The sequence below is a fragment of the Falco naumanni genome, chromosome 6, assembly GCF_017639655.2.
Source record: "Falco naumanni isolate bFalNau1 chromosome 6, bFalNau1.pat, whole genome shotgun sequence".
Taxonomy (NCBI): Eukaryota; Metazoa; Chordata; class Aves; order Falconiformes; family Falconidae; genus Falco; species Falco naumanni.
Window position 1 is genome coordinate 43,605,156 of NC_054059.1, and position 9,691 is coordinate 43,614,846.

A 9,691-nucleotide genomic window follows, 5' to 3' on the forward strand; every position below is an offset into this window, starting at 1 on the left:
TAAGGCCCTTAGTCATGTTTTCTGCTCTGCTAGATCACTACATTTAAAGATGCAGTGTGCAGGCTTTTCACATTGCCTGACTAAGGCTGAACAACTGATGTAGTGAGCTAATGCCTGAACACTAATCATCCAGGCAGGCCAGTTTTCCTAACTTTTCCAAAAGTAGCTCTCTTATGGGCAACTCATAACTTCCGTGAATGGCTAATATGAATTTAACCAGGTTCAGACAAAGAAAAATAGTCTTTAACGGAAGACTAGGTTTGATTTATTTCCTTTATTTTGAGAGGAAAGCCTTGCATAAACCCATAAAGAAGTTACACTTTGTCCTGTATCTTTTCCTCAAAATATTTAATTCAGTGTTTTTCAACAAAAGACTGAAACATATTTGCCCTACAGAAGGAAATAGTGTAAAGCTGGTTCCTTGGGGGAAAAGAGAGACTGTGCACTTAGACAGAAAGCCTGATATTTATAAGACAACATCCAGTCATTAATGACTGTGGGGTCGGTCTTCATCATTGACAATGACCTCAAGCCATGCAGAAAAAGTAGTTACTGTCTTAATGTCTGCTGAGAAGGACCTGGGAGCCCTGGTGGACAGCAAGTTGCCCACGAGCCAGCACTGTGCCCTGGTGGCCAAGGCCAGCGGGATCCTGGGGGGCGTGAGGAGCAGCATGGCCAGCAGGCCGAGGGAGGTGATCCTCCCCCTCTGCTCTGCCCCGGGGAGGCCCCATCTGGAGTGCTGTGTCCGGTGCTGGGCTGCCCAGTTCAAGAGAGACAGGGAGCTACTGGAGAGGGTCCAGCAGAGGGTCCAGAGGTGGTGAGGGGGCTGGAGCATCTCCCTTGTGAGGAAAGGCTGAGAGAGCTGGGCCTGTTCAGCCTGGAGAAGAGAAGGCTGAGAGGGATCTTAGCGATGCGTACAGATCTCTGAAGGGTGGATGTCAAGAGGATGGGCCAGGCTTTTTTCCGTGGTGCCCAGCAACAGGTCAAGGGGCAAAGGGCACAAGCTGCAACACAGGAATCCATCTGAATTCCATCTGAATCTGAGGAAGAACTTCTTTACTTTGAGGGTGAGAGAGCACTGGCACAGGCTGCCCAGAGAGTTTGTGGAGTTTCCTCCTCTGGAGACATTCCAAACCTGCCTGGACATGATCCTGTGTGACCTCCTGTAGGAGAACCTGCTTTAGCAGGGTGTTGAACTAGATGATCTCCAGAGGTCCCTTCCAACCCTGACCATTCTGTGATTCTATAATCCAGTAACTAAGACATGAGTCTACTTTTTAATTGCCAGTAACTTTTGTTGGAAAACATACGAGGCAGTAATTTACCTTCTCATGCCTATGGAAACACTAAAATTCCTCAAGACAGATTCAAACCTCTTGACTAACTGCATTCTCTCTCACAAGTACCTCCAAGATTTTTTAAACTGATGCCATGGCATCTTACAGAATACTGTGTTCACACTTAAACAGCTTAGTCCCAAACCCTTTCCGCCTCTGAGATTTATATCATAATTCAGCCTGGTGCAAGACATGTAGGTTCTTCAAAGGCTGGCTTCTGGAAGCTTATGAGCACTCCTCTCCTAGAGTTTTACAGAGCATAAAATAGTTGTGGATCCAGTCTGTCTGTAATGTAGTATGTTTGTGTGGGATGTGGCACTGTCCTCCTCATTTGGCAGGTGAGGAGGCTGACACATTGTATACTAACACCAACATTTTCAAATATTTTGCTAAAGCTGAGCACCAAGTTCTTATTTTGATATTCAAAGAAAAAAAAAAAAAGGAAAAAAAGCCTGTTTCAGTTCTCATCCTCCTGAAGTTAATGAGAGCTACAGCTATTAAGCATATATATAAAATTCAGGTTGATGATCTCACTTCCAATGGATTTAGGTGCCTTTCTGAACAAATGTTTCAAACTCTTGCTCCAGGGAAAGGATCCTGTACCACAAGTGGGGGCCTGTGGCACCGAGGAGAAAAAGAAGTGATTCTCCTCTTCCTACCTATGACTAGTTATTGATACTCATCTTCAACATTAAAAGCTACCCTAATGTTGCTTGGTACCATCTAGCCCCCAGTCTAGCATTCTGAAATAGGACATGCTTATTCATCTGTAGTTCTGATTTCTTTTTAGCCATTCCTTAGGACAAAGCCTTTAATTATGTCACTACATGACCATCTGCCTTTTACAGCTCTCCCTCTCTTTCAGTGCAGGGGATGGACTGTGCTCAGATAGTGATTTCTCAATATTTTGTTGTTCTTCACTGATGAGAAGGTGAGCAAGCTTTCTTTACTAAACATAATTCAAATAAATCAAATGAATTTTATTTTATAACTCTCCAACGTGATATGAGGACACTATTAGTCCCACTAAGCAGTTTATAAAACCGAGACAGAGAGAAGAGTCAAACCATTAACTGTGGGTCTACAGTTTGGGCAAGTTACTTCAATTTACATAACATCATAATATTATATAGAAGTCATACATAAAATCACAGCTTTGTTAGTACATGACTGCCCAAAGCTGGAAATCAGGTCTAATATTTCAAGCTCATAAAAAAGTCTTCTGACTTCTCTCAATCCCCCTCTTCATTTACTACATGATTTTCATTTACCACACAATTTTCATTTACCACATGAACCTGATTCATTCCTAAAACAAGTTCATCCTGTTATTGAATAGAAAAGTAGCCCATGGGAAAATGGTGATTGCTCCTGTCTTTAAAAGCTGTCTTCACATGTCTACACAAAGGGAAAAAACCAAGGTTATGCTTGTTAGGAGGTTAAGTTTGCAGATGGTGCATGTTAATACTGTTCCTGTGGGCAAGATTAACATCTTTTTCAAGCTGAAACACAGCCTGGAGTTTGCACTCAGCAGCAGAGCAGTGACAGCCTCGTGGCTGCTGCCAGTGGTTTGGGCTACGCTGATTCATTGCATCGTCCTTCCAGTGCCTGAGTGGCAATGAGGGGTTCTCACCCCCTCAGTAGCCCAGTGCTACAGGGAGGTGGGATGTTTTGCCGGTGAATTTGCAGCATGTGCTGGGGCCACTGCATCACTCTGAAAGAAGTGATCTCTGCGCCAGGTGTGTCTGCTTCCCCGATGACCCCTTACAATGTTCAGGGGAGAGTGTCCTGGTCTCCATGCCCAGTACCTTGTACCCCCTTGGCAGACACAGTGCAGGCAAGACCCCCATAGTAAAGTCAGAGTGAATTTCAGTGCTTGTTAAAGAAGCTGTTGTATTATATTTTTTTTTTAACTGATGAGGAAATCTTTAATTTTACCATTTAAAATTTAAGATTGGTTGAATTGTTGGAAAATCACAGCCCAAACAATTTAACAAAATTTCAAGCAGCTGCAAGCGAAGTCTTACAGCAGGAGATGCTGTAAAGCTTTAAGGCAATGCCAAGGCAGCAGTCCTCAGCAACACATGCTACGCTGGGGTAGACCGTCAGCCAAACTCAGAAGTAAAGGAAAGCACTGGTCTTATTCCTGTTCAGTAGGATATTTCTTGCACTTCTAAACCACTGTCAAGCAGCCTGTCTGGTTGAAATCCAGGTACATTTATTACCCCCTGACATTTGTTGTGACTGTGTGCTATTTAGAAGAAATAAAAGTTATTCATCTGGGAATGATCTGACAATATAAATGGTGTCATTTTGGGGTTTTGTTGGCAATACAATTAGCTTATGCTATAGTTCATCCAAGAAATCTGGCAACTTCTTTTATCAGGCAGTGCTAATTTTGATATTCTGTCCCATTATAAGGCCAGTTTTCATCAATTTAGCAAAGAGGATTCTGCAGTAGCTTTGAATAGTGTCACGTGCTCAGAGATAATACGCAAGACACAGAATGAAGGATGTAAAATATGCAGCAAAGACTGAGAAAGTTCCTTTCCCATAGCTCCTTGCATAAACACACACTGGCAGCCACGCACATCCAGCCCTGTTCCACCTGATGGCATATCCATTTCTCCTTTGGTTTAACTACGTGTGTGTGTAGTGTGGCCATGGTGGTTCATGAGCCACTTTCTGTGGAAGGGAGCGTAAGCTTCTGTGCATGGTAGGGGTGAGAAACCACAGAGGGACTGTCAGGTTTCTGGTGTTTCTGTTTGCGTGAAATAAAAGACAAATTTATGGGGATATCAAAAATCTTTAACATTTTAGCACATAATTCACATTATTTGTGAGGATCCACTACTTACCTAATGCAGGTAGAGGTAATGATATAATTGTCCCTAATGAACCACTTAAAAATGACAAATAATTGGTATTGCCAACTTGTTCTTTTCTCACATCCAAAATAAAATTCAGTGAGCTTCATGACAAGCAAAAAAACCCTTCCCATCTGTAATCTGAAAATAAAGAAAATTTAGATATTCTTATGCTTCAAAAATAGGATAGAAGACATCCTGTGTTTGTTAAGACAGCCAAGCATCTCAGTGAAGAAAAACAGGGAGAAAAAAGAAGAAATGCTGTAAAAACTGGTTATCTTAGACCATTTTCTTATAGCTTTAGCAATCTAACTGAAATAACAGACAAAAAGGTCAGGATTCTTAAATATTTTGATTAAACCTTTCATCAGCTTAGAAATATTCCAACTCTCCCTTCTTTTACACATCTGAACTTAAGAAAAAAGAATACAGAAAAAAAAACAGAAAGAAAAAAGGGTGGATCATTTTTTGTAATTAGCAAGAGTACAGCAAGCAGTACTGGGGGTAATAAGAAAGAAACAAAATGTGTGCTTGAATCTTTTGCTTAGATGCTGCTTCCTTTCTCCCTGAAATACAAGCTTTTATCCTATAGACAGGGCATCTGGCACTTTTTTGGATTCCATTAACACAGAATTCATAATTGCTGCAAAAATAAGTGAGCTTTCTATTATTGGAAGAAAGAAAACAGTGTGTCTTTTATGAATCTATTTTGACTGGTGCATCTAATCACCATTTGGTCTACAGGGTCAGTGGGAGACACAGGTGGATCATTCACATTCAGTAATCCCCATGAAAAGGTCATTTGTCAGATGCTGTAGTCTCATAACATCACTAAGCAGCAAGTCCTTTATTATCCCATCATGATGCACAGAGACCCCAGTCATCCATAAAGAGTCCTTGAGTATGGCCTCTCCACGGGATGCCAATGCACACTGAACACCAGACCTCTTTTCATCTGGGGCTGAATGATATGTATATATTTATATACATATATTATATATAATGCAAGGCTGAAAAAGCTGGCAGTATTCTTTTTATATAAAAAAATGAAAAATCATCTAAGGTGAAAAAAATGAAGTATTTTCATAGTTCAAAAAAGAAGAACTTCAAAAAGATTTCATAAAGTAATATCTTGGCTGCACTCCAGAGCACTTCAGAGTTGACTGCCAAAGGATTAAGTCTCCAGTAAGATAAAAATATCTGTATACACACACATGAACACAGACATTCAATATATGTCCAAAAAACCTATTCAGATGATATTAAATGATTCAAACTGGCACAGCCATGTGTTGTTTGTGTGCAACAGACAAGATGGCAATCCCTCAATGACTGTTGCTTTGCCCTTGCATCTGAGGTCCACAGTAACTTTGCCAGAGTGAGTCTTTGTAAAACATCCAAGCTCCAAGCACATCTTCTGCCTTACTGCCACAGTGCAGGAGACATCGCTTCCCGCAAGACTTACAGCTGCTTTCCAGAATTTGGGCGCTACATGCCCTGCAACACATCATCTCCCACAGTAACAGGGGGACTGCAAACACAAGTAAGCCTATTTTTTCAGCAATTCGTTTTTAATAATTCTGGAAAATTGCCCTGAGTTTATTTATTAATTAATATTTATTTGCCAAGTTTGTTCCGAAGGCAACTGTTGCTTTTAATACTATCTAGTTTCCAGTGCCGTGTTACTGCTACACCTCTGACAAATCCTATTTTCCCAAAAAGGGGATGAATACTGTAAACATTTGGCAAAGGGATAATGTCTAAAGGTTCGGATGGTTCTTCTCTCGGTAAGCATGAAGCTAGATACAAGTGTAACTGTAACTGTGGTAACTAATCAAAATCAGTCTTTGGCCGGAATAAGCAACTGCCCCACAGCTTGGCAAGTGGCCAGGTGGCCCTGGCCATTACTTTCACGTTGCCTTTTGTTCATTAAATGGCCGTCTTTTGCACCTAGGAGAGAGAACATGGATTTAATGAAGGAGGGACCTGGAACTGATAAAACAGTATCTTTTCCTCCTGATTAAAAGCTCCGTGCACTTCAGTCACTTGTAAGTTGTGAGGAGGCAGGGAGGAAGCCTGTGCTAACTAGATAAATGTTTTGCATAGAATGACCAAGAAGAAATAAGGAAAAGGGTTGAATTTTAGCACGTGATAGTTAAGATTAATATAGGAATAATCTTCCTGCAGGTGAACATCATTAGTAGCCAACAATATTCTGAATGTTCAGTGACTATTCAACAAATATTCAGTTCAGCATTCTGAGTTGAGCCTCGAGGTCTGAGCTCCCCTCCGCTGCTGAGCCCAGTCACTAATGTGCAGGAGGATGCTGATAAAACCAGCCGGGCTAGATCAATGCATTGGTAGGCATGTTTTGTCAGAAGACAGTGGACATTTCAACAGCTGCATGTGGAATAACAGCTGAAGGAAACAGATTATTTTAAGCTGGTTTGTTTTTTTTTTTTCCCCAAGAACTTAAAATTATTTCAAATACTTAAGTGGTGTAGATTTTCTATGCAAATCATCATGGGGAGATTTACTGGAGGAATTCTGTCAGGGTTGGCAAGTGACTGAAGACAAAAAATGAAATGTGAGCTTAACACTGCTCACAGGGTTTCTTCTGGTGAAGGCTGGATCGAGGTCTGTGATTAAAGTATACACAAATAGAAAATGAGGCTTCCTGTTTTGATGACTTTGTAACCCTGAGTGGTGGAAAAACATATTCAAGGGAAGTTTGACAGCAGTTTGTGAAATGATAACACTTACTATCACTGTGATAATTTACCACTTTGTTGTGCCATAAGACACATCATGACTTAAAAAAATTAAATGAAGCAAAAGAATGATCCATACCTCCAGGCAAAATAGACCGCTGACTGCTCCATTAAAATGTTTAATTGTAAAATTTCATACATATATCCGGAACTTGAACGCGCATAGCAGAGTATCACTAGGTAAAACTGCTCAGAACTGTGCATTTTGATCAGTTTGAGGAAAATGAATTGTCAGCACAATTAAAATTGTCCACACGGAATATTCCTCAGTACTGAGGAGCTACCAACACTTTCCATGAAGAAACTATAGGACTCTCTTTTCCAGAGAGTTTTGGCTGTTAATCTGCATCTGCCTCAGCCCGATAAAAGCTGTAGTTTGAGTGCTTTGAATTTACTTTTTCCTCTGCAGGCAAAGCCTCATAGCTAGACCTGCATCTTCCCACTATGCCAGGATTTCCTTTCTCCACATTTTCTGTAGAATAAAGGAGGCATCTGATGCGCCTCTCTCACCATTTGCAGCAGCAGTATTTTTTTTTTTTTTACAGCAGCCCAGGTTGGAATGTACATGATTCCACTGCTGATGCAGAGGTCACAGAGGCTGTATGGACTTAGCAGAAGGTAAAATTCAGATGAAATTTACAAGACATAAGGATTTCTAAGATGTTTATGGTCTTTGTGTAAATATTTGGAAATTGAGATTTATAATGACACTATTGAGAGGGTATTAGCTAAAACACCTGTTGAGAACAAGATAAATGGCCAGTCTAGACTGAACCTGAGGCTATTATAAAAAAGATGGATTATCTTATTGCTTTTGGAGATTAGCTTAGAACTGTTGGAACCCCCAGCTACTGTTTGTTGTATTCCCAAATTGCCACGCGATCCTTATGGTAAGATACTGAGGCATACATCACATGACTTGGCTACAGATTGCATAATAAGTAGAGAGAAATGCATTTTATATTCTCTTTTTAGTCTAAAAAATGAACTTGCAAAATATTGATGTCATTTAGATTAAATAACTCAAAAAAACTCATTCAGTAGAAAAAATATTTATTACCATTCTACAATTGAATGTTCAGCAGATTGCAATATTAATAGGCAAATGTCACAGACCAAATTATACAATTAATAGTGACCTTTGAACTACAATTTTTATTGTATCAGTATTCTTTGAAAGCTGAATCCAAACATAGGCAGAGAAATAATTTAAAACATGATTTAAAGAGCACAGCATGGTAAATGACAAAAAATATTTTTTATAGAAAAAAGACCATTAAGTTTTGCACACAAACTGCTTTCATAAGCCTACCTATTAGAGGAACACACAGTCTAAGTTTGCCCATGCTAATCATGTTCTTAGTGATATTTCTTCCACCTATATTTCCCTAAAGGACAATTTCTTCTTGAGTTTGGAAGCTGAGTTTTCAGATTCGCACCAAAGTTTGGGTGAACATAAAGCCTGTCACAGGTGAGAAGGCAGCTCAGCATTATGGAGCTTTCCTGGCTGATGAGCCTCTCCGGCAGGAAGCTTGAGATGATGTGGGATGGGTCTTGCTTCTTCCCAAGTGTGCAAGGTTGACCAATTTCAGGGAATTTGCTTTCAGGGTACACGGTGCCATATAACCTTTCAAATTTATTTAATATTCATCACAACCATCACATGAAGCAGTGTTGGAGTACAGCGGCTGCAGTCAAACTGTCTACAACGTGCAGCATATGTGACAAGCACAGTTGTTAGGTCCAAATGTCAGGCCGCAGCATGCAGCACATGGGCGCTTTCTGCTCAGCAGGAAGGGGGGCAGGCTTCTGCACCTGCCAGCTCAATGTTTGCTACTATAGAATGCAGCCCCTGTAGGCTACAGGGATGCTAAACAAAATAAATCAGACCTAATCTCTGGCCCTGAAGCGTACTGGCACAGCACAGCTTGAAACCCTGTGGCTAAAATCTCTTGCTCTCTGACACAGAGTAGTCATACTTGAGTTGTCTCTGTGGATGGCTCCTGGCCCAAGCTGGCCTTTGACCAACACCCAGGAATTGCTTGGGAGACTCCTCATAGGCATGCACCAAAAAACATGCCAAGAGAGGACTGTGCAGACAGTTTAATGGTACAGACTGTTTTAGCTCTGCCTAGATTTCTAGGGCAAATAATGGGTGGATCTTCCATGCCTGGGCAGTGAATGAGGTCAGTGTGATCTCTGCATCCCAGATAGTCTCATTCATATGCCACAATCTGGTGCTTCCTCACCTGCTCTGACCTGGGGAGCTCCCGACTTTTCCCTTTGTAGGCCACATCCTCCCTTTCCCCTTATGCAGGAGGGTCTCACCAGTTTCTCTCTCTAAGAACTCTTAGCATGGGCAGCACTGAAGGAAGGTTAACAAGGTGCACAAACTCAGCCCCAGTCAGATCCTATTGAAATCAATGCCCTGCTAAAAGAAAAGAAAACGTTACTGAAGGATCGGCTGCTGCTCAGTAATGTCAAGAAGCAATTCACAAAATCATAGAATTGTTTATATTGGAAAAGATCTTTAAGATCATCATGTCCAACTGTTAACCCTGGACTGCCAAGTCCACCACTAACCCATGTCCCTAAGCACCGCATCTATATGTCTTCTAAATGCCTCCAGGGATGGTGACTCAACCACTTCCCTGGGCAGCCTGTTCCAATGCTGGACAATGCTTTTGATGAATTTTTTCCCAGACATACAAAGTTG